This window comes from Cyanistes caeruleus, chromosome Z, assembly GCF_971803275.1.
Source record: "Cyanistes caeruleus chromosome Z, bCyaCae1.hap1.1, whole genome shotgun sequence".
NCBI classification, from domain to species: Eukaryota; Metazoa; Chordata; class Aves; order Passeriformes; family Paridae; genus Cyanistes; species Cyanistes caeruleus.
This window is the reverse complement of record NC_141732.1, coordinates 3,918,305-3,944,374: the sequence shown is the minus strand read 5'-3', so window position 1 is coordinate 3,944,374 and position 26,070 is coordinate 3,918,305. Positions and strand designations below refer to the sequence as shown.

At 41.8% G+C, this 26,070-nt stretch overlaps 1 protein-coding gene across 3 annotated transcripts in view; it reads right to left on the bottom strand.

Annotated features, from left to right (window-relative positions):
- Window positions 1-23,938, bottom strand: part of MARCHF3 (membrane associated ring-CH-type finger 3) — a 57,007-nt gene extending 33,069 nt beyond the window's left edge. For all 3 annotated transcript variants that reach the window (XM_086867324.1, XM_023945061.2, XM_086867325.1), the window contains exons 1-2: window positions 23,614-23,938; window positions 22,203-22,350 (exon numbers count right to left, since the gene is read on the bottom strand). The gene's annotated coding sequence lies outside the window, so the exon portion shown is untranslated. The remainder of the gene's footprint in view (window positions 1-22,202; window positions 22,351-23,613) is intronic.
- Between the last annotated feature and the right edge of the window lie 2,132 nt (window positions 23,939-26,070).

Below are 26,070 nucleotides of genomic sequence, written 5' to 3'. Positions count from 1 at the left end.
AAGCACCAGTGAATTAAGAACACCAGGCTATGGGTCAGCACCTCACACTGAGCACCCCAAAGCAGCAGCCACCATCCTCAGCGTGCAGCTTTGACCCTCTCTGAATTACACACCAACCTGCAGGAGTCCCAGGTCTGCTGAAATGATGGAATGCACTCAGAGCTGAACACCTGGAGCTCTGCAGAGGCATCAGCCTCCTGAGCTCATCCCCAGAAGTGAACAGGGTGATCCTGAGCTCTTCACTCGACAGGTGAAGAGGTGAAACATGAGGCTAATCTGGAACAGGAGCTTGAGAGAAGAGCAAAAGGAATGATGGGGATGGTCCCAGTGGAGGCTGGCAGCCACTGCATGGTGCCATGACCTGATCATTGGATAAAAGTTAAAATGTTGGATGAAATCCCATTGCAGGAGTGAAATATGGCAAATTTCTTTCAGCACTGGCTTTTTATAAAAACACGAATTCCAAAAAGCTTCAGACTGCCTGGGTTGTGACAGCTTCACAACAGTGTTTATTCACTTGTGTTTACTGTCACATCCTAATAAATATCAGAGTCAATAAAAGCTTTATGCCAGTTGCCTGTATCCTTTGGTTAACCTTCAAAATTTGCCTATTCATCACGAGTATCACCATCAAGCCAGAGAGAAAATCAGTTTTCTTTTCTTAGTGGTTTTCCTTTTCTTCCCCTGTGTGTTTTAATGCAGAGACGCATTTGCAAATTTCATGTGTTAATATTTTAATACTTGCTGCAACAACACTTGCTGCAAAGTTTAGGCAGCCTAATACAAAGGTGACAGAATAAAAAATCCACCAAGCACTGGTCATCTCTCTCTAGCAGAGTTCTGCTCTAAAATTCCAGTGTCCACCTCCACTGCTGCCTCATACCAGGAGGAAAAGTGTGGCTTCTACCTTTTAAAATTACTCCTTTTAAAAAGACACCCAACACTGGAGCAGCAGTTTATCAAGGTCCTCTGGCAAGCTTCACAAACCACAGATTTATTTCATGGCTTTGACTATTTCCTCACATTCTAGCAGTCCCCAGCCTCCCAGAGACTGCCCTGAGGGCATGGTCTGTCCCCACATCCCCCACAGAACAGTCAGCATTGTAAAAAAAAAAAATAAAAAAATCAGTAAAACTGAATGGAAGCAAAGAGTTTGTCAGAGTCAGGGTGCTCTGTCCAAGCCAATCTGCTTCCCTACACAAAGCCGTAACAGCTAGAGGAGGGAATTCTGTCCCCAAAATTCAGCAGCTTCTTGTTACATGTAGGGAAAGGTAGGAAAAGGGAAGGAAAGGAAAAGGAAAGGGTAGGAAAAGGGAAGGAAAAGGGAAGGAAAGGAAAAGGGAAGGGAAGGGGAAAGGGAAAGGGAAAGGGAAAGGGAAAGGGAAAGGGAAAGGGAAAGGGAAAGGAAAAGGAAAAGGAAAAGGAAAAGGAAAAGGAAAAGGAAAAGGAAAAGGAAAAGGAAAAGGAAAAGGAAAAGGAAAAGGAAAAGGAAAAAAAATTAAATAAATCTGCTCAAAGTGGTGGAATCAGTTTTCCTGGAGGTGTTTAAGGAAAGGCTGGATGTGGCACTGGGTGCTCTGCTCTGGCTGAGAGGTTGGACTCAGAGCTCTTTTCCAACCTAATTGTTTCTGTGGTTCTGTGTGTTTCCACAAAATAAAACTCAGTAAAGATCCACAGGAATCAGAGAAAAAGCATTCAAGATCTGCCTGGAGCATTTAGAGGTTTTTGGGTTTTTTTTACAGAGTGTTAGACTAAATATTTTGTCTCTGCTTTAGCAGTGCCAGCAATGATTCATCCCTACAAAATACTGTTGAATAATTAAAAATAGATGATATCTCTGTTCTCTCTTAATAACATTTTTTTTCCTACTCCTAATTTTTTTGCCTTTGAAACAAATGTCTGCCAGTCAGTTAATTAACATTATTTTTTCTAGGATCTGCTCAGCACAGGAATACACTAACTCTTCAGGTGAAAGTAATTTATAGACTACATTATCCAAAGTTATTTTCCGTTCCTTTGTCCTTGGCAGAGCAGCCTTGCAATGACAACCAACATCTCAAAGCAGAACACATTAACAAGATTGTTAATTTCCTGATTCTGCTAACCAAAAAAAAAAAAAAAAAAGCCTCACCACTCCATGAAATAAAAATAAATGGCAACTATTACCAATTTTATTATTTTTCCACAAAGAACAGAGGATTAAATCCTCAGTTCACTGAGCTGTTAATTACTCCAAGGAATAAATCCCAGATCCATGGAACTTCTTATTCTCTGTATTGTGGGGCTTTTTTAGATAATGCTGCTGTAAAAAAACCTCTATTCTGAGTAAGACTGAGTGGGCACCTCAGCCATTCATCATTATTATCAAGGAGCTCCCTGGCCATGTAATCACAGAGAAACATTCACAGGGGAAAAAAAGGTTGGGTCCCTCCCATAAAATTTAACATTGGCTCATCAGCTGACACAATTTTTCACTCATTTCAGGAGTCTGGGGATCAGCACACATTGTCCAAGCTGTCCCTGCTGATTACCCCACTGTTTTTAAGGCTGCTGAGTGCAGTGACCTGCAGCTGGGACTTCACCACAGCCAAGGGGGATTTTCTCACTGACCCCCCTGGCCCTCCCTTTACAGCACAGCCACCTCCACTGCCTTGCATCTCACTTGGTTGAAAATTCACATTGTGCCTCAGCTGGAGGAGTGGCAGAGGCAGAAAGGCAGTTTTCTCAAGCCAGGCTGAGTCTCATGCTTCGCTTTCAGTGCTTCTTAAAAACACTTACAGTCTAAATTGTGAGGAGAAACGTGATGCAGAGCTGTAAGGTTTGGTCACCTTAAGGTGTTAGTGCAACTTTATTTCAGAAAGCTGGCTTTTCTGGAAAACTTGGGGTGATCTGGAGAGCTGGAGATGTGACTGGTGCACCAAGGTTCTAATAATTTCATTTTTAGAAGGCTTTCATGGAATCACTTCATGCTAAGGTCCGATGAAAACATAAAGCATTTTCATGCCTGTCTGCATGCTTAAAAAACAGACAGAGCAGTTAACCTGTTAACTGACCACATATTTTCCTTTTATATCTGATAAAGAGTAATAGGATTCATTCCAAGAATTGCATCTTAGTGGTTATCTTATTAAGAAGAATTGTATGTTTTCAAGGAGTTTACTTCCTCCTGTTTTGGGAGGCTTTCAATGTGCACAAGGAGTTTAGTGGATTTTAGGGTTTGCTGAGAGTAATATGTACATTGGCTGTGGGTAAAGCCTGGGTATTGTACACACAATCTTAATATTAGTACTCTAACACTAAATTTAATATTTTTACAGTGTCCACCAGCATTTTATTCTTAAACATGTATGTGGTGTAATCCAACGTTTCTTTCCTTTTGCCATGCACAAATTCATAATGTATTTTGCTTTATTTTATTCTCTTGAAAAAACAAAAATAAAAAATTAAAATCTATGCATTCTCTGGAACATCTGTCCCAATTGCATAGGCTAGTATTTACTAATTTTCTGCAAGGGCTGAAGTTAACAAAAATAACTCTACTTTTAATTTTGGGCTTTAAATTTTTAAGTAATTGCAACCCTAGGCACAGGTTATTATAGAGCCCTAGGTTCTATAATGGAACAGCATACAGAACAACAGAGTTGCTTCCTTCCAAAATTTATTTGGCACCTAATGGGGCCCAGCAGCTTGGTGGGACTGACCCAAGAGCAGCATCAGGCTCATGACACTGGAAAAACAAGGACAGCTGCTTTTTTAAAACTCCACACCAAGGGAAAAAAACCAGATTTTTGTGAAGTTTGTGGCAGGAACAAAGCCCAGCTGCAGACAGCGAGGCAAAGCTCATCATGAGCCAGATGTAAATCCAATAATGCAACATAAGCAGGGGGAAGAAGAAAAGGAGCCCCTCCTGCCCTGCTGACTTTCTCAGCACAGATTCCACCAGGAACCTTCCACCTAATTCCAGCAACTTTCCAGAGCTCTGATCCAGCACTTAAGATGACCTGAATCCACTGATTTTTAGGATAAGTTTTTCACTGAATTCAGTAGGGTCAAAATTTCCTTGCTGTTGCATTGGCCATCATCATCCTACTGCTTAAAAAAAGGTCCATCTCCGTAGGTTCTTGGCAAGATCAAATACTCTGCATGTTTGCAGAACAGGCCTGGGAATCCAGTTTGCAAAATTGTTAATTAGACATGCTAATCGTTCCAAGAAACAGAATTTACAGCAATTAAACTCAGCTCCTTTGTGCCAGCTGACAAAATTATTATTATTAAGTTATTTCTCTCTGACTCTTCGCTTGGTATTCAGCTATTTTCTGTCAAATATTGGGTGGCTAATTTTACTTTCAGCATCTCATAACCCAAGCCAGCCAGAAATGCCTCATACCTGCCCTGAGCAGCCTTTCCAATGGTTCAGCCGAGGTCACAGGGCGTGAAAATTAAATTTATGCCGTACCTACACCACAGGTCAATTGCCACAGCACTACAGCAGGACAGAGACTTTAAGCAAAGAACACTCAGCTCATCATTCAGTATAACCATCCCAATATGTGGCTGTTTGCTGCTCCAGAATTCACCCAGTCAATCAGGATGCCACAGGCACAAAGGACGATATTCCAAGGCACCGGGAATTAATGTTGTGTTATAGCTTAATGTATCATTAGACCAGCAGATGGAAAACAGATGCATTAACCCTGGCAGGCTCAAAGTGACTTAACCATAAGGCTGTGGGGGCAGATCTCTGGCTCAGCTGGCCACCCTTTTTCTATCAAAGCTTTAATGCAAGAAAAGCTGGCGTGCAGTTTCATTATTTGGTTGGGAATTACCATGCAGTCCCAGAATAGCATCAGCATCTATGGGCAGCTTGTTTATTTTGAACCACAGCCTAGGTAAAAGGCAGAGATGACCTCAAGCTCTCTCTGTGGATGTCTTGCTTTAGCAGAATTCGGTTCTGCAGGGGCAGGAGGGCATCCAGTTGTGTGATGCAAAAGAAAGCACCAGGTACTCACAGCAGGTTTGATTGTTCCTAGCCCTGATATGCAGCTTCTCTAAACTCATGGCAGCAAAATCAAAAGGTTATTTGTTCAGCACTCCTGACAAAACAGGAGGGAGATCTTGTTGGCTAAACACAGCCAAGCTGCTTGAGAAATCCCTGTGGACAATGGCTCTCTTCCAAGGGCTGCTTCTCCCACCAGCTGAATTCCAAGCACTCACACAGAGCTCTTAGTGCTTCAGTCCCACAACATGTGTTTAATTATTTAACAAAACCGAGCACAGTGCATTTGTGAGGCTTTTGTGACCATCCCAAACATACTCAGAAGCACTGAGTTTGTATCTTTAGCCATTCATTCACACTGACACTGCACAAACACTAACACTTTTGGTTTTCTTGGAACTTTGAAGACACCCCACACGCCCCCAGTCTTGTTTCCTTTAGATTACAGGGCCAAATAAAGATGTCTAGCTCTGTCATGAACACATATGTAACTTTTCATGGTATAACATTCAGACCCATCTTCTCCTACCTTTTCTCCCATTTCCTTCTGGGAGAGAAGCTTCAGGAACCTTTAATACACGATAATTAGATGACATACCCAAATGTACTTCAGATTATCCATCCCTATGATTTGATGAGTCTCTGGTCTTCAACTTTCAGTTTCAAAATTACATTTCAAATGCTGCACAGTTATCATTAGCTGTGGTTTCTGCCTTTGAAAACTACTATATTTACTTCCACGTTCTTTTGTCACATCTAGCAGGAAAACTTCACAAGAAGATTTCAAAGCTTAGCATGCCTAAGAAAGGAGCATTTTCCACTCCCAGAAACATATTCCTCTCCCACATATCTTAGTAGACTGTGTGAAAGTATTTTTCTTTTTAAAGAAAAATTATTGTGTTGTTCTTTTTAAAAGAACAAAAATACAAATCCTGTGTACAAATCCTTTCCTTTCCAAACCCCAGTCACAAACATCAACATCTGAAAACCATCACGTGCAAAGCAAATTGAAGAAGCAGGCATGGCCCTGGACATATTTTCCTTCCTTTCCTCTAAAACCAGAATGACAATTCCTATGCTCTAGCTCCCTGTGCACCTTTGGATGGCAGCTCAAAAGAAAACAGATATTTCCCTGATAACTTATTTTTTTTTTATATTATTAAATTTCTCCATGCTGCTTGGTAAATAAAGTACTTTAAGAAGTTGGGGGAATGTACCCATGAAACCCCTGCAATGTCTAGTTTTGCATGTGAACTGTGCATCATCCAGACTTATTCCCACAGGGGTATTCAGCTGGACTAAAACCAATCCACTGTGAAATGCATCACTTTTCTAAACAACTCAGGATTTTGCAAGACCTGACTGCTCTGTAACCTTTCTCTACCACTTCTAGCTCACAGATGTGTTAACAGCTCAGTGGTTAAAAGGTGATCATGGAAGGATAGAACTGATACAGCTGAGCACTTCCACCCTCTTTTTTCCATGCCTATTTTGTGCTTGCCTTTAAAAAAAAATTTAAAAAACATCAAATGAGAACCCACACATATGGCAAAAGGAGCACGAGTTAGCTGCAAACTTGTTGTATTTCATTAAAATTCTGTTTTCCTTTTCCATCCTCACAGACTTCTCATCCTTTCAGCAGAGCCACAACCACCTGGGCATTTACATCTGCCTCCCACAGAGTTCCTGATGTCCTCTCTTGCACACACAGAGCCCTGGCTCCTTCTTAGTCATTAATGCTGAAATGTTTCTTTGGGCTAAAAGGATCAGACACGTGGCTCCATTAGGAAAACTGAAAGAGAGCTATAAAAAGGCCAAAGGCAAATGCAGCATTCTCTGTCCTAGAGAGTAAGTGCACCTCTGGCAGCGCTGTCTGCAGAAGATGGGTTATTTTCCCTCCTATCAAGAAAGAGAATAATGAAGGGAAAAAAGAAATAAATAAAAAAAATAAAGCCCTTCTATCACCTTCTACCCCACAGCCAAAATATGACCCCAGAACTGTGCATGTCACACCACCCCACAGCAGAACAAGCCATGCTGGACAAACCAAGAGCAAATTAAAACTGGTCTTCCCTGCTTTCTCTCAGCCTCTTCACAGTGGTTTGGTGTGGTTTTTTTTTCACCTGTCCATAATTCACCCCCAAAGCCTCACAACCTGTGATACCCTCCTGTTCACCCAGCAGCCACCAAGGGGGTCTCTCATGCCATCTGCATGCCACACAAAGGGCTGCATGCCCCCTCCAAGATACAAAATCAAAAGATGTGTGAAGTTATTCAGCTATTTTTTAATTATTGTTGCTTTAACTGGGGCCACAGAAGATGCATCCCAGCAAAGAGAGAGAGTTCCTGGTGCGTGGAGCTCAGCTGTACCTGCATGACAGCATAACATCCAACAGCAGAGAATTATGTTTTCAAACACACAGGATATGGTGAATGGGGAGAGGAATTATGGCAATTTTACCAGAAAAACTCACTTTTCCAGGCCACTTAACAGAACAAACCCAAGCAAACCACACGAAACAGTGAGTGGTTACTGCTGTGGGACACAGGCTTTCTCCTAACAGTTTTTAATTTTCATGTTATTTTTAATTTGTAATTTAGACAGAAATTTTTACATGCCATGGTCTGTCTTGAGGACTACAGCAGGTATAGCACACTTATCCACTCCCTACACATTGCAGATGATAATCATCAGCAAGCAGCAATGACTTCCTCTGAGATGGCTATTTAATTTTAAAAAAACACTCAGAAGATAAATGAACTGGATGTTATACCTACCTATGAGAAGACTATACCATAAAACAAGCTGTAATCCTCATCTGTGTCACTCTGTTCTTTCCCCCTCTTTAAAAGAGAAAAAAAACCCAAACACCTAGCTATTAAAAAAAAAAAGTTTGTTGCTTTATTTGTGCTAAGCAGGCATAGCTTTACCTTCCCTGATTTTAACAGACCAGCATCTGGTAAGGGGAAAGGACTTAAAACCAACCAAAAGTGTTGTCAGAAATAAAACAGGACTAACCCTGGGGCTGGTGAAGGACCTGTGGACTCCTGACCCCTCTTCCAATGAGCCTGTAAAATCAGCTCAGAGGCAGCTGGAATAGTCCCTGCTTGCCATTCCCACCAGCACCTTCCCTGCTCCTCATCCCACAGCCAAAAATGTGAAAGGATTTCGGGTTTAAAGGCTTCTTTGGAAGGGTGAGGACCAGCACCGTGTAAACCACTTCTCCCTTGAAATCAGAACCAGATAAGTCATTTATACTGTGACCTTAGCATTTCTTACTCCTTCTGCTGGATTTCATTTTTCTGTTTGTTTGGGGCTTTTTTGTTTGTTTGTTTGTTTGTTTGTTTGTTGGTTGGTTTTTTGTTGGTTTTGTTGTTGGTTTTGTTTGGTTTTTTGATGATTTTTTTGGGTTTTGTGGTTTTCTTGTGGTTTTTTTTGTTGGTTTTTGTTTGTTTGTTTGTTTTTGGGGGTTTTTGTTGCTTTTGTGTTTTTTTGGTTTTTTTATTGGGGTTTTCTTTTTTTTTGCTTTTGTTTTGACTTTGCAGTGCCCCTTCCTCAGTGGATTTCAGTGTGTTTAATATTTTCCTTTCAGATATACACAGTTTTTGTACTCTCTTCTCCCTTCAACCCCTGCACCTCAGGCTTAAGCTTTGTTTCCCTGTGCTAAAACTCTCTTTTCCTGGGTAACTTCTCTTCCTCTCTTCACCCAGCTGCTCTCTCCTCCCATACAAGATGTACACAGAAGGCCTGCAATTAGTGTACTTAGCAATTAATATAAAAATTAGGGAGGCCAACAGACAAGACTAATGAGAAAACAGAGATTTGCAAATTTTTGTAAAGATAAATCTCTTTCCCACCCTCTGGCAAAAGAGCAAGACACTGGATTTTCACTGCATGCATGATCTTTAATTTATTTTTATTTTCTCCATTCTGTAGAAATCTCTTCCACACAAGCCTCCAGCTAGGAGGAAACATTTCCTAGGGAAAAAAAATAAATTAAACCCCTTCATTCATTCTTGGTGAATTAATGTCTTACAGGGGTTTTGGGGAGTTTGGAGCTGGGCTCAGAGGCTGCCTGGCCTCATCCAACAAGAAAAGCAGCCCCTGCAAACACAGAAAGCAAATATTCTGGCAAATCTGTGTATGCTGAAAAGCTAAATTGCACACACATACACACACACAAGCTCTGATTTCCTGCTTCAAAAGCTGCCTGGGAGACTTTTAACAGCACTGAAAGATTCTGTCCCTTTTCACAGCCATGAGAAATGGTAATTCTTACAAGGAAAACAGAGTTTAGGCAAGATTGAAATTACACAGGCTTAGGGCTGACACACAAGGCTGCCAATATGGATTTTTGCCCATTAGAAAGATCCACAAATGACAGGAAAATGTGTTGGTGCACTCAGTATCACTTTTCACATAAAGACACAGCTTTATCACCCTGAAAGTATTTCTCTCTGCTTTCAGCAATATGAGAGATTTGACTTCTCTGCTTCTGAGGCAGGAAACCTCATCAGACTAAAAAAAAAAAACACACCTCTATTTTGTCTCTAATATTTTAAAGTAAGAGATGAAACAAGTAAGAGATGAAATATTTAAAACAGTGGGTGTGGGTTTGTTAAATCTAACTAGCTTCTAATAAAAAATAAAGGGCACAGAGAGCTCTATGAAAGAGAATTCTTTGCTCCTGCAAGCAGAGCCTGGCCATACTCTTACTCCAATTTATTTCAATGAACCCTGAAGGGAGAAGGAAAAGCACAAGAGGAGATTGAAAGGAAATACCACATTTACACCCCAAAGGTTTAGTCAAAATATTTTCAGGCAGAGAACTTGAGGAGACACAAAATGCATGGGTTTATTTATCTTTTAAGCACTGTGTCTCCATGTAAAGAAAATCCTATTTTTGGTAGCATGCACTAAAAAGCTGCTGCTTCCCCCACCCTCCACCCCTACCCCCAGAGAAGGCTGAATAAGAACCATGTCATTGCTGGAAATCAAGATCATTCCCATGGGTTGGTTTTTGGTTTTTTTTCTTTTCAGTACTCTGAAGACATCCTGTAAATCAGCTTCAAGTGTTTTAATGTCTGGCTTAAATATAAATATAAATATCAGTGTGTGTGTGTGTCCATATGTGCACACACACAGTTTGTGGTGAGATCCTGGAGTACCAGGAGGAAATTTGGCTGCTGATTCTTCCTGAACACAAGAAACACAAGATCTTTTAAAAGGAGACTAGTAAATAAAAATCATTTTTTGAAAAAAAATCAAAGTTCTCTCTTCCCTTAGAAAAGCAGAAAAAAACCCAAATTCACATAGTAGATTCCAGCTCAGATCATATCTAGGTTACGTGTAGAACAAAGTTCCAAGACCTTGCTTTAGGCTTTTCATGACTTTTTGTGACTAATACTATTATTTCTGTTTAATAATCAGACACTGAGGAACTCAGCCCCTGCTGCAAATGTCAGGGAATGACTGCTTGCTAAATACTATAATTTGTGCCTGTAATAAAAATGAACAAATCAACAGCACAGTAGCTGTGGCTTGGCACAGCTTTGCTTTGGCTGCTTCCTCTGGATGGAGCCCAGAGTTTAAGGACCTGCCAAGAGCCCTTAAAAAGTGAACCAAGCTATAAAATGTAACACACTGGGGAAGAAAAAAATTACTCTGGCCAGGAAAATGTCGCTGGCAACAGCACAACACCCCCCTGCACACTTTTAAACACCCCCATATTGTTGCACAGCACTCTGAAATTCTTTAAGGCTGTGTAAAAATGTCTTTCAAAAAGAATAGGGCTAAACTTCCAGCCAGAGATCCACAGTCAGGTGTAATCAGCCACCATGCTGCTCCAGGTTGTCCTAAAGCCCAGGATTTTTGGATGCTATTCTTGTTCCTGCAATTAACTTGCAGCAGTTCAAGAGTATTCTTACCTCCCTTCTGGTAACCAGCAGAATACTTCAATAATTTGTGCTGAACGACCATAAATCAAGCTGCACCAGAGGAAAGCAGGAGCCAAAAGGCTTCTGGTCACACCTGCTTGGGCAGGAAACTGAGAGCAGAGGATTCTGTCCTTGTGCCCTCTGTACTGGAGCTGGCACCAGGGCAGTGACACAAGACAAGGGGCACAGAAAGGCTGAAATCCAGGGCTCTTTGGTTCATCACCTAAAAACTCTTCTTTTCCCTGATCTGTGTCCAAAATGCAGTGAGGAAGCACTGCCCCCCTGAAAAGGTGCTAAATAATAAAACAGTGCTTCCATTTTTCTGTTTGCAGTGGGGTTGTGAATCTGTTGTAGATATATTTTATATTGTTGGCTTTTCACAAATATTAAAATGAATGTGATGTGTATAAGAATGAGAAATTTTGTTGTATTAATATAGTTTTCTTTCCTTCTGTTATTGATGAAATTTAGAAATAGTGGTATAATATATATATTAAGCTATGGCATAGTATTAAAATAAAAACTGCTTTTGTTTGTATAACCCAAAGACTGAGAAAAACAAATAGCTAGAGAACTCCTGCATTTGTAAACTCTCTTACCCAGATGAAGACAGCAGTGACCAGAACGCTGGGGGGGAGGAATTTATTGCATTTCTGGCATCAGGGAATGTAAATCTCGATGGTGCCAAGAAGATTGATCCATTGGGAAGGGGGCAAGAGAAAACTAAACAGAAGAACACCAAAGATCCTGAGAAGAATGTATGAATATGTATGGGAATTTATGGATATGTAGTAGGGTTCTGTTTTTAAGGGACAATCCTTTGTTAGTAAGGTGTGCTCTCTTGGCTGAATGCAGAGACACCCAGCCCTATCTGTATACTTTATTTTTTTCTCCTAATTGTTTTTTTTTATTAAACTTTTAAATTCCATAGAAATTGTGTGAACCTCGTTTTTCACGAATCCGACAGGAGCAACCTGCAGCAGGTGGCTGGAGTTTCACATGCAGAGCAGTGAGCTCTCTGTGGAGGGCAGCCCAAAACCACGTCAAATGAAGCAGACATCGTGTTCCATCCCCACACTGCTCCATCTGGAGAGGTTCCACACCACCCACAAGTGGAGTTTATCACGGGGCAGGCATCTGCAGGGGACAGTAATTTTCCCCAGTGGTTAATGAGATAGGTCCTGCTGTGTCTGACACACTGTGAAAAAAAAAAGGGGTTTGGTCACCAGCTCTGAAATGTCCCAGTGGGTGAGTGATGTGTTCACCTGGAAAAGATCGTTGTCAGCATGAAAAATGCAGTGCAGAGGGCCTTTTGTCCCAGAACTGGTGCAGCCAACATGAATTACAGGAGTTAGAGGTTGCTGGTGGCTCCTGCTGCTGGGGAGCCCTTGAGGGGTGTGGGTGGGGAGACTACCAAGGGTAAGAGAGAGGAAGGAGATAAGGGGAAGCAGAAGAGAAAGGTAATAAATTAAAGCAGGGGGAAAAGGAAGACAGAGAAAAAAAACCAACAAAAAACCAAAACAAAACCACACAAAACAAACAAACAAAAAACACACACAACCGAAAAACAAAATTCAGAGATTTTTCTGGAATGGGGGATATATTTGCAAAACTACAAAAAAAATTAGGAGGGCTGGCAAGGTTTAAAAGCCAAGAAAATGCTACTCTGTCCTTTTTAAATTACCTCTTCCAACTCCTTTCTGAAGTGAAGCTTTGATCACGATGATTTTATGCAGAAGGCCGAGCCAACCTTGGAGCAGAATGAGCTGTGTAACTTCTTCAGCACAGGGAAGCCACATGCAAAGCCAAGGAAAGACAAATCACTCTTGCCTTTGGCTATCCTTCATTCCCTACCATTAAGGAAAGCCCAGTGACTGATGATCAGTGCTGAAAGGGGTGATAATCTACAAACAGGAGTAAGACAGCAAACCTGGTTCTGCTTTAGAAGATGTCCTGAAGGGCTTGACCATCACAGATAAAGAAATCCTGCTGTTGTCACTCCACTCAAGTGATGGGTAGCATGAAAAGCTACTACAACCTTTCTAGCAAAGAAGATCAGTACTAAAATATGAAACCATCACTTTCAGGCAGTCATATTCATTCTACAAATAAAAAAAAAAAGAAGTGGGAGGAAGTACTGCCTGGCTTTCTCCCTCTTGCAGTGTCAGGAATAGGCTGGCAAATTTCCCTTTTTAACTGCTAGGCTGAATTTGCTCTCTCCAGAGGCAATACTCAGTGCAAATGAAGTGTGAAAGTTGGTTAGTTTATAGAATAGCAGGGTTCTGTAGGACAATTTCCCATCACTTTTTCAGAGCACGATGTGCCCTGAGCAGCACGACCAAAAGTGAGCACATCAAGGCGAGTTGTGAAACAAATGTTACACAAATCCAAAGCACCTGCAGGGCCTTGTTTTCCACCTGAACTTGCGCTGGGCACAGCTCATCTTCACTGCTGCTAGGCCTCAAGCTCCACTTCCCATTCCAGTCTGCCCACACTTGCTGCCTCAGGTTCCTTTTTTGGGATGAAACTATTGGTTTCACCTGAAAACTGCCAAATTTTCATCCTGAGAAGGCCTGAGTGATCACACAGAGATTCACTCAGACATTAAAAACGTCAGGAAATACCAGAAACTACCCAAAGCTCTTGTCTACAGGGAAGCTGCAGTTTCAGAGCTAGAGAGGAATAGAAAATGTGTACCAGAAGGAGATCTGCAATATTCAGTCCTGCTAAATTCATTTGTCACCGAGAGAGGGAGAGAGGTTGAGAATATTTATATTTACCACAAGTTAGTGGAGGAACACCAGCCTTCTGCTGATTCCCACAAAAAAAAAATTATACAGCCAAAACAAATGGTGGGGACAACCAGAGTGAGCCAGAATTTAACTTCTCCTTAAAGAAGAGAGCAGTTTGTTGACAGCATCTCTTTCTGTACTAATTTACAGTTTCCTGAAAGACTGTTTCTGTTCAAGATTTTGTCTCCTGCTTTAAACCCCCAGAGTGGTAGACTCCCTGCTGGCTGCTCCAGCACGATGCAGAGAAACTAAAAGACATGGAAATAAAGGAGTTTCAGCTCTTGCCTAATAGACCAACTGGATCACACAACACACAAAACTGCTTTTTTTAATGAGGTGGGGCACGCAGGTCTGCCTGCATTGCAATTTGTGGCTGCTGTGTCTGTAAATCCAATTTATCTATAACTCTGGTCCTTCCACAGATGCAAGGGTGCTGCTGAAAGGGTTTGTTTTGCTGAAATTCTTACATATGTCTCCACTGCAAGCTGCCAAGGTGAGATGAAAGAGCACTCTCCTCTGCCCTATTCACAAATGCCCCAGAAAACCCTTGAACTCTCCTTGGCAACACTGATTGCACTCTGGTAAAAGGTGAAGCTCTAGAAGTTGTCTGGGATTCACTGCTCAAGCAAGAGCCAAAGAATAATTCAAGTTTTCTTTAGAATTATGCCTGCAACTAAGAAATGTGTTAAATCCTAGCACCACTACTTGCATTTTATTCATAAGGATTCCTTTAAAAATTTCACTCACAAGCAGCACCAAGACTGAATTGTCTTTTTATATTTTTTATATTTAATATTTTAACATTAAATTTAAATATTAATTTTTAATGTTAAATAATTAATATTTAATTATTTTAATTAAACATTTTAATTTTAATATTCCTTGTTAAGTTCAGAAAGTAAGGAAAATTGATTTTAAAAAAGAGTTGTGTTCGCATATTTAGAGTTGCTATTCTACAGAATATCTGTCTATATATATTATATATATAATAATATATTATATATATATTATATATATAATAATATAATAATTATATATATATATATATTATATATATATAATATCTACAGGATAGACAATGTTCACATTACATCTGATCACCTACAGACACCAGGAGTCTATAGAGTGAACAAACTTAAAGTATCCTCATCCTTTTGAAGTACAGTTACTGAAATCAGGCTGCTGGGAAGATCAACAGGACAACCTGTTCAAACCTGTATTTCTTAGCACTTTTTAAGAAAATTCTAAGAAACTTTGTAAGCACTGTTTAAGAAATAAGTTATTTAACAATTAATAATAAATTATTTAAATAAAAAAAATTTAAAAAATTTAAAGAAATTTTTAAGAAACTTTCTAAGCACTATATAAGAAATAAGTTATTTAACAATTAATAATAAATTATTTAAATAAAAAAAAATTTAAGAAATTTAAAGAAATTTTTAAGAAACTTTCTAAGCACTATTTAAGAAATAAGTTATTTCTCTCCAGAAGCTCTCAGCACATGAAAACACAGACACCACGTGCAAACCTGCAGCAGCACTCCCCTGGAAGGACACAGCTGCCAAGGGACAGTGCCTCTGCACCCAAAAATGATTTTCTGCTGATTTCTTAATGGTTGTGTTAATAGATGAAATATTTTCCTAATAGGAATAATAAGTAAACTCCTCAGCCTAGGGCATTTGTAATCCAAATACAATAAAGCAACAGGGTGTAAATTAGAGGGAAATGTGACAGCTTATTTAGGCAAATGGTGCTCACATCTAGATAATTCCCCTTTTACAGTGCTACAGGAATTAATGGCGAGATAGGACTGGTGCTTAACTAAAATGGACAGTCAGCTCTAATTACACACAGCTAATGCTGAAAACTACAGGAAGAGGGGTGGAGGATAGCTCTTCCAAGTGGAATCACAGGAAGGCTGAGGCTGGAAGGGATGTCCATCCTTGTCCATCCTCACTGCACCAGCAAGAACCTTGGGAGGAAAACGTCGTGAGCAGATTCCCACCTATGGCAGCACAAGCAGAAACACAGAGATGATTACAGGAGACCTGGTCAGAGGATGGAGTGAGACAGGCCAGAGTGGCCAGAGAGATGATAAAAGTGGATATTAGACTCTGCAGAAGAGAGGTGTTGAGCAGGCAAAGCCATGTGGGACTTGGAGGAAGATTTTAATTCAGTTTCATGAAGGCACAGAAGGAGAGAAGGTGACAAATCAGTGTCAAGAATTGCTGTGGCCAGTGGGAAAAACAAGGTTAGGGCAATCTACAGTTATTTGCCTGTAGGGCACCTTCAAATTCACTGCTGGTTATCCATTACCTCACTTAACAGAACAGAAACAGGTTTCAGCTTTAGTGGTGGCACTCACAGCAAAGAGAAACAAAGATTTGTTTTGCCACCACATTCCCAGGGTGAACCTCAGCTGTGTGGACAGGACTCAACAGTTTAATAGGTGAAACATGAGGCTAATCTGGAACAGGAGCTTGAGAGAAAAGCAAAAGGAATGATGGGGATGGTCCCAGTGGAGGCTGGCAGCGAATGCTTGGTGCCATGACCTGATTGCTGGATGAAAGGTAAAATGTTGGATGAAATCCCATTGCAGGGGTGAAATATGGTACAACTCTTTTTCTAGCTTTTTTACAAATTACCAATTCTAAAACTCTTCAGACTGCCTGGGCTGTCACAGCTTCGCAACAGTATTTATTTATTCATTTGAGTTTACTGATCCTAATAAATATCAGTTAATGAAAGCTTTATGCCAGCTGCAGAACAAGACCCCCAACCCACCTTCCCCTACCCAAGGTTTTATTGCTGGGCATGACAACATGTGCTATGGAAAACCCTTTGGCCAGCTCAGGTCATCCCCCAAAAACCTACAACCTCCTTGCTGTGGGGAGCAGGAGGCAGGGGAGGCACAGAGAGCAAAAACCCTGACAACACCGGTGCAGCCACAACCCAAAACCTCAGCAATTTATGGGCTTCCACTAAATTAATGAATTACTGAATTAATGAATTACTGAATTACTGAATCAATTACTGAATTACCTCCACCCCAGCCAGACCCAGCACAAACAGGGAAAGCTGGCCACAGATGTGCTTGCAGCAGCCTCTTTTAGGATGATTTTGAGCACTGCATGGCCAGAACTCAAATTCCTCCCAACAGTCAGAGCACAAATCTGTAGCTTGAAAAGGGAGGGAATTCCAGGTCATGCCTACAGACCTCATGGTCAGATCCACAGCGTGATGAAGATGATGGATTTGAAACTTTACTGAAACCCTCCATGGCACTGGAAGTCCCCCTGACCAGAAACCAGTCCCCCTGAACACTCCTTTCGAAAGGGTTTGAGAGACTGATTTAAAGCTTATTTCCTGAAGTTAAAAGTGCTCAATCCAGGGAATTACACGTGAAAATGTGAGCCCAGAAGTTTCCACAGGTCACTGCAGCAATCACCTGTGTGGTGTACCCTGTGTTTGGGTTATTTCTGCTCAGGACTTCCAGCAAGTGAATGATGAGTCTCTCTCATAACAAATTCAAACTCAGTCATCGCTGCATAACCCTACCTACTTTTATCTAAATAATCCCAGGCTTTTGGGCATCTATTCAACTGCCTAAATTAGCATGAGGAGATGGCTCCTATCAGTAACCAGAGGCAGTATCAGCCTGGCACTAGTAAATATATTGCTATAAGAAGCTGGGATGCAGAAAAGATTCCTGTTTTGCTCCAAAATTCTGCTTAAATAAACGCCAAGTTTATTTCCTCCCCCCCCCCCCCCCGCCTTTTTATTTAATAACTGCAATTTTCAGAGACAAACTGAGTCAGTTTCTTTTTCCACTTCCTATAAAGACTTGAAGGTTCTCCTAGAGAATGCTGAGGATCTCATGGATCTGAGGAAGCAGCTCTGCCTTTCCCCTTCTGGCTCACGGGTCAGTTTGTAATGCTTTACTGATACTAAATATACAAATACCTTTTAGAAAGGATTTCCATTTTAAATATTCATGCATCTTAGAGGAAAAAAATCTAGATAGCCACCGGGCTCTCTGACTAAACTGAGAGCCAACAAAACACTGGCAAATTACTTGAAGTAATCACGTTCAATTTAAACAGGAGCCAAATATCTGGACTGGGCAACAGGCACCTAACAGCTACAATTAACTGAGTAAAACATTGTAAGGGAACCTGGGAATTTAAGTGAAAGTGGCTACCTAAATTTTACCTGATGGCATGTAAGTATTTTTCCCCTTGACACTGTATTTTTCACTTTTCACTATGAGTAGATTAAATTAAAAACTGTTCCTAACAGGGGCACTGAATTATTTCAGATTATAATGCTATGCATTTCAGAAGTGTCTTGGCTCCCATGCCTCAGCTAATCCCTTCTAAATGTATTTTCAGAGAAGAATACCAAGACTCAGATACTCCACAAGGAAACAGAGGCGGAGATGAGAAGATTAAAAAATCAGAGGAGGTTCAGTGAGGATCCTGCTGCAAAGATTTGGTCAGCAGCAGAAAAACCTACAGCACCCCTAATTTTCCTCACTATGGAAATAACCTCTCTGCAGACAATGGGGAATGAGTAAAGAGAAAGTTCTTCCTAGGGTTGCTCCTAAGCAGAGAAATTCAGCCCATGCTGGATTTCAGATGAGCACCAAAGCAAAGGTCACAAAATGCACTGGTTTGGCTTCTAAAAGCTGTGACATTTCCTGTCCCATCTTGCAGCACTGAATCACCTCCTCATTCCATTTTTATTGTGGGGTTTTCAAAGCTTAAATATCAGATCTTAAATATGAAAACTGCATTTTTCATCTTTCTAGCTAGAAACTCACCATGACTAATATCAGCAGAATATAATAAATGAGATAGTGGAAGTGCTCCTGTAATTGGCTTTTGCATCACTGAAACTTTGGGGATATAAATTATGCTCAATAATCACATTGATTCTTATTTCTTTTTGTTTATAGTTTTCTTTTAAGACATATAATGAATGATTCTTTGGCATTAGCAGAAGTTTTATAGGATGGGAGAGGAAAATAACTCTTTTGTGATAAAACTTTTCAATGGCAGAAAAAAAACCAACCCTTTCAAGAAGACAATTTCCTCAACTTATTATTCAATTTTTTACAGTGGCTTACATAGAAACCAATTAGTTTTAATCTCCATTTAGTTTTATGGAATGCCTCCAGAAGAGCTCCTAACACAAAGCTAAGACTCCAGTAAGGACAGAGCAAAGATGATGAGAACTCTGCTAATATTATCCTCACAGAGATAGCAGAATTACAATTCTTATGTGCCTCTGATAAAAAGTATTATGGGAATAATGTTCAAAACTCTCTAGAAATTTCTCTTTGAGTTTACACTGGCAGTGTCTTCACAAGAACAAATTTCCTCACACAGACACTGAGGTGCAGACAGCAGAATTCAATCCAAAAAAAGGGGCAGAAGTACAAGTAAAGTCACTTACAATGCTGGAAAGAAAAAGGAAAATATAAAACCTCATTTCAAATAATCACTAGGACTAAAATACTGTGTTAAATGTTAATACTTTTAAATCACAGGTATTCAAATTTAGAAATAGCTCTTTACTTCTTTTAAATACCTGGTTGGGTGAAATTTACCTTTCTGAAGACTAGCTGGAGTTATACTGATTATTTACCTGTCAAAGCCCACTCAAAATCTCTGGTGTTTTTTTGTTAGCTTTGACCTGTAAGTGGCCTGAGAAAGGATTATTTCTCTGTGAATTAGTAACAACTCTTCACCTCTCCTGCCCCTGCTGCCCAAAACCCTGCTCTTCCAAACCCCCAAAATGAGGTGAAAGCTGCTTGCAATGCTCCTGCATCAGAAACTCTCAGGAAATTACATTTTAAAACTGTTTACGTAATACATTTAATAAGTGGAGATGGTTAAAAATTGATGGAGGTAATCTTTAAAATTTAATACAGATACCTTACAGTGGTAGTTTCAGTGCTGGGGACCAAATACTAATTTACAAAAATAAAACAGAAGAGCATTTCAAATGAGACAAAAGACTAACAGATATTCATGCATATTACCACAGGGTAATATCAAGGACAGATTTGTTCATAACTTCAATTTAATGCTGAATTTAAAGACAGGTAAACTGTAGGCTCTTTTTCTACCCCTTCTTTCCAGTCTGCCTTGTTTTCCTCATCACTTCATACTGGCTATAAGTTTTTTGTCCACAATCTGTTTTATAAATAGCCCCCTCATCCTTTCTGTGTATTTTGAGACTCCAGGGTGTCAAGCACTGGGTTTCACCAGCAGGAATAAGTCTGATATTGCTAATCTGTGCTATAAGCAAATCAAACTGAGTGACAGCTCCAAGAGGAAGCTGGTTGTTAGGAAAGAAGCGTGCTAGTAATCATCATTTCTGAGAACAGAGCACAACAAATGCACTGCTGTTAGATGGGAATTCATTACAACACCCATATACAAGAAGAAAAAAAGAAATAAAAGGATGGGAAGATGTAGCTTTCAGTTCAAGAGCCAGGGAGGGTCCAAAGGTCAGGATTTTATGAGGTGATGTTCAGCAAACCAAACAGCCCACAGCTGCCCCATATTATCCAAATTTCATTGGTGCCAGGACTACATTCCCTTTAACCCTGGTGCTGATCCTTGTTCCCTCCTTTCCACTGGTGGCTCACACTGGTCCAGATTTGGGTGCTGAATGACCCCCCAGACTGGTCCTGCTGGAAACCCAAGCAGAGGGGTGGCTGAAATCCTTGTCCTGAGCTGCCCAGGGCCTTCAGGCTGACCCTGGACAGAGGAGAGGGAAAACACAAAAGCAGAGTGATGATGCTGGCCTGGTTCTGCCAGCTGCCTTTTAGCTGAGGGAGGCTCTCAGGGAAAGAAAAACTGGGAGGTAATTACTGGAAAATTGGGAAAGAAAAACCTGGGAAGTGCAAGAGCTTAAGGCAGAAAAAGGGTGAAGACAAGGAAGTGTGGAAGGATGCTAAAGCGCCAAGGCATGGACACACTCCAGGTAATGAACAAATAGCCACTTCTGAGGCAGATCTAATGGTGGTTTTGTTATAATTAAGTGTTGTGGGAATGAGCAAGGCCTTCTAAACCTCTCTGGAATTAATAAGTATCACATAAAAGCCAGAGTTTCTTCAGGGTGAAAGCAAATACCGAGACACCAGGATTTTTAACATACAATAATCCCCATTTTGAAGGTTTACCCAGAAGAGCTTGGCCAAGTCGTGTTAGGCTTCAGGAATAAACAATTTCTTCCCTTCTGCCCTCCCTCCTCTTCCCTCCAAACCCTGAAAAAAACACAACTTTGGCTGCCATCAGGACAGAGAGAATTTTATATTAAACAATTGCCCTGGGCCACCCTGGGCCACTCAGCTGAATTAAGTCAAAGGGACTGCTGGCAGGCTTAAAATAGGCATGTGTTTAAGAGCTTTGCTGGCTTTGCTGCTGCAGTGATAAAAAAAAAAAAGGAAAAGGAAAAAGGAAAAAAAAAAAAGAAGCTGCACTTGCATAAATTAGAAATTGAAAATATCATCAATATTGCCAAGACACAAAATATAATTAGAATTAGTAATTAATTCTGGTCTGCATTGCCTTGCACGAAGCTTAAGTGAGAGCAAAGTGAGAGAGATACCAGATACTCTTTTCCCCTTCCTGTTGCTTTTTATTGCTGTGAAAACAAGTTCAATAATCACAAGAAGGAAAGATATGAGATTCCTTGGTGTGTGGAGGGGTGTCCCATGGCAGGGACACACAAAAAAAAATCTCTCTAGCACATCACCAAGGGGGCTGAAACAGCGGGGATGAGCAATGCAAGAATCCCTTGAAAAGCTTTCTCATTATGACTTTGTTGGTTTTCAGGACTCTGATTTTCTGACAAGCCTTCCTGCACTGTGCCACAAACAATTTCCCTCCCTTTCAGACCTGTGGGTCTAAGCAGCAGCAGCAGCATTTCCTCCTGCCAGCCTCCATAAGGAAAGCAGGAAATCCCCCTGGCAGCAGGAATCAGCCGTGACCACTTTTTTGATGCTCTCAGATGCTTTTCACTGGTCTATAATCTGTTTTATTTTGAGGGAAGGATGCCCACAATGGCTCTTCTGGGCCTGCTCCAACTAGCTGGAGTCATCTTTAGGGTAATATTGTCATCTGATCAATGGTGGTCTGAGGATGAATCCCTTCAGGACATCATTCAGAAACAATTTGAAACTCTTTGCAGTTTTAAATTGAAACTCTTTTAAAATAAAACTCTGCAAAGAACATGCTAGGTAGATGAGTTTGCAAACAGAGGTGAAGTTTCTGCTAGTACAGAAGCCACACACACCTCTTTGTGTCTGCTGCAGAGAAGAAGAGTCCGTAGAAATTCAGAGAGTGCCACAAAAGCCTTACCCTGGTGCGTTTTAATTGGCATTATTTGCAAAGCCCTATTTTGACAGATGACAACAGCTCTCAGCCTAATTGCAGTCGTTTTAAATGGGAGATATTACTCACCCTTTCAGAGCTCAAGCCTCTGAGCCACCAGGCAGTGGCTCAAGCACGCTCGGAGCCCTGCCATGGATGGAGCCTGTCCATAAGGGCAAGTGGAGACCTCACTGGAGTGGTGGGCTTGGTGCAGGGTTTGTTTGTGAAATCCTGTGGCCTGTGATAAGCAAGAGATCAGAAAAGGTGTTAGAAAAAGTCCCTTCTGACAGGGAAATCGGGCAGCCAGCCGATCTGTGAGCCCCCAGGCGAGTCTGATGCCTGCAGACTCCCAGACACCAGCACCCCACGACCGGGAAGTTTCAGAGCAGACCCTGCACACCCCAAGATGCCATCACAGCAATAATTACTGCAGAAAGACGGGCTGCAATTTGTCTCATCAGCCTCGCAAACAGCAGCAGAGTAAGGCATTAGCAATTAATTAAAGATCAATGGCATGTAAAACCCTAAGGAACGCACATGCAATTAGCAAATGTATTTACAGCAAGGCACAAACCCACAGGTTATTGTCTGGCACCACTCTCCACCTCATCCCACTCCCTTCACAAGCCAGGGGGGCTGTGGGAGGGTTACCTACAGAGTTCCACTGGGCAAAGCACTTTTCCAACGCCGTGCGCTGGTCCAAAGCCCACGGACGTGAGTCATCCTCAGTGAGAGTTTTTCCTGTTTATTCCAATGGACCTTGGACAGGCTGTAAACAGCCTTGCCAAAACAAGTAATCTCTAATGGGGAAATATGCTCTGCTTTCACCGTTTTGATGGCTTGGGAATGGCTGGGTTGCCCTGTAGAGTCAAGTTGAGACTCTGCCTGGCAAAGATCCTGCGTGCAGCATCAGCAGCCCCAAAGGCTGCAACACGGGGTTAAATTTAAGTTTAAACAATTGAAGTTAAACTCCTCTGGCATGTGCGGGTACATGACCGAGTAGTTTCATAACCCCTCATATCTGCAAAGAGCCCCATGATCCCCGGCAATTAAAAGGAAAAAGAATTAAAAAAAAAAAAAATAAAAATATTAAATAATAAAAAAATATACAAAGGCAAAAAGGACCTGGAATTCCTGGGCTGAATCCCAGAAATGGCTACAGTTTGTCACATCCTCTGGGATACAAAGCATCCGTATTTCCTGCCTCCCCGGCTCCAAAGTCCCGAAGGGGATTCTGCCCGAAAAGAGCTCCCAGCCCAGATCTCTTCCCGCTGGACATTTCTACTCCTCACACGCCTTTGCTTCTTTCTCTTTAATCAAAGAGTTAAGCCAAACCTCACTTCAACTACTGCAAATGACAACGACAATGATGATGATGATGATGGCAATAATAGCAGGAAGAAGAAGAAGAAGAAGAGGAGAGCAGCAGCAATTTACTCCCGCACAGAAAACGCAAACCCCCTTTGCCCACCCAGAATTGTCATTGCCCAGTCACACTCACTTATTCCTCCAGCCGGACCCTCAGCTGTCCTTCCAAAAACACGGACCAAGCAGCCAAAATGTGCCTCGGGCTCGGCTGTGGCCACTGGACCTCGCTGCCATCAACTCCTCCTCCTCCTCCTCCTCCTCCTCCTCCTCCTCCTCCTCCTCCTCCTCCCCCGGCGGTACCCGCGGAGCAGCAGCGACACAAAGGAGCGGCCGGGTAGCGACAGCTCCCTGCGAGCCCGGAGCAGTGCGGGGAACGAAGGAATCCATCGTTTCCCCGTGGCACGGGAGTTAAAGCCCTCCCAAGAGCCGCGTCCCCGCGGTCCGAGAGGGAAGGAGCCTGCCCGGAGCTCCGGGGATGCTCCGGATGATGCTGATGTCAGTGGGAGCGTCCGAGCCGCTGAGACACAGCTGAAGCTGCATCGAAAACGACAGCTCCGAGTTCCAAAGACAGCGGTGGATAACCCCCAAGGCTAATGTTTTTCCTTGCCTAACCACAGTCCAGCATTTCGCTGCCGTGCTCGCTTTGTTCCGAGATAAAGGACTATTGCAGGGCTGAGATGGTATTTTGTAAAATTGCCGTGTGCCCTGAATGCATCTGCCCATTAAAGCAGCAAGAGGTGATAAAATTTTACTAGAAGGCACATCACAAGGACAGGAAGGAGTTGCCCTTGGTTTGCTCTCCTGCCAGTGAAGCCAAAAAAAAAATTCCCACCTCTGCTTGCACCTGCTGCACTTCCAGGTGGGAGTGGGGACAGCACACAGGTGCTGCCTGTGCATCAGAATAAAAAGGGAGAGCCCGGCATGGGCTGGCCAAGTCACCCAGCAGACCTTAGCAGGAGGCAGGTAAGGTCAATTAAGCAGAAATGCAGGTGCTCGATGCAGCAGGGACATCAGGGAAGTCACTGGGATCTCAGCCTTGCAAACAGATCTGCAGCTTCAGCTCCTGGCACCTTGGGGATCTCGTTGAAATGTCTCACCTCCTGGAGAAGGAGTCTGAATTAGTGCCCAGTGTCGAAATCAAACCTGTGTGTATCAATGTGGCTTGATTCACCATGCCTTTCTCCCTTGGATGGAGAGATTTGTGCCACCCTTCTGGGAGCAGATCTCCAGGGAATGTCGTACTAAGGAAAAAAAAACCAGCCCAAATCAAAGCAAAACCAAACCCAAAAAAACCCCACAAAAACCATCCAAAACACAACAAAAACCAAACAAATAAAAAATATACCCAAACCAAAACAAAAAAAAACCCAAAAACCCACAAAAACCTTCAAGGAAAAAAACCCCTCAGCTGTATCACCTTGTTGAACTGGTCCCTAGGTTAAATATTCCTGGGAGGGACTCAGGAAGGGGAGAAAGGAAGGGAAAGGATTGGACTGAACAAGATTACGTGGCCCAAGTCTCATTTCTTTAGGTGGCAGGCTGAAACTACCTGGTCTGTGGCAAGACCCTGAATTTTGCCCACCCTGACCTGGTGTCTAGGTACATTGCAGCAATCCACTTTCTTTCTCACTTTTCTCATTTCTCACCATTGTTCTTTTGCCTTCTCCCCAGGAGAAGCAGGTGGATGCAGTTGTGCCTCGTTTCAGTGAGATTTGCATACAACTGGGAGGTATTTAGTTTTTATCCTTCCAATCAACCATATGTGCCCCAGAAGGCAGCACTGAAGGAAAATGAAGGAGGTCTGGAGTGCCCTCAGTCCCTGCAGTCCATCCCATGGACAGGACAGAGAGATGAGAGTACTTGTCTCCTGCAGGAACTCTTTTTGGATGGCCTGGTCATATGTCATCTCCCTCTGGAAGATCCAGACCAAGAACCAGGATTTGATCTGAAGTGCTACAAGAGGTGAGGATAGAGGACAGAGAATGGTTTTGTGGTTCTTACCATGATTTTTTTGCCAAAAAGCAGCTCAAGCCTTTATTCAGCTGGAGTTCCCTAACCAGAAACTGTTCATGACTCTCAAAAACTCAGGGTCTGCAAGGTAGAGCAGCTTCACAAGAATGGGATGGAGGCTTCTTGCCAGCAGGGCATGATGGAAAAGGAGAGAGATGTTACTGGTAGATCACAAAGCAAAACTGCCCAGAGAGTGATGCTGACACTGAAATTTAAAAAGTGAAAAAACCAAAAATTATATTAGAAAAAAGAAAGAGATATGATCTTGTAAACACTTGCACATGGGGCTTTGTTTATTTCCACGTGTGGTTAATCCAGATGGCCATGTGATTACAGCTGAATCTGAGATTATGTATCACAGTTGGACAGGAAGACAGGGAGCCTGGAGTGCTGTGCCTAGAAGAAATGAGACATTTTCTTCCACGTCTTGTGTACATTTTAAAGACACAAAGGAAGAGTCAGAGAAGCAGAACATAAAAGAAAGTGAGCCCAGTGGGTATTTATTTTTTTTTATAGTTACTGGAAGAAGATGGGACATTGTCTATGTGCTTTTTAATTGGCCAGAAATGGGAAATAAATC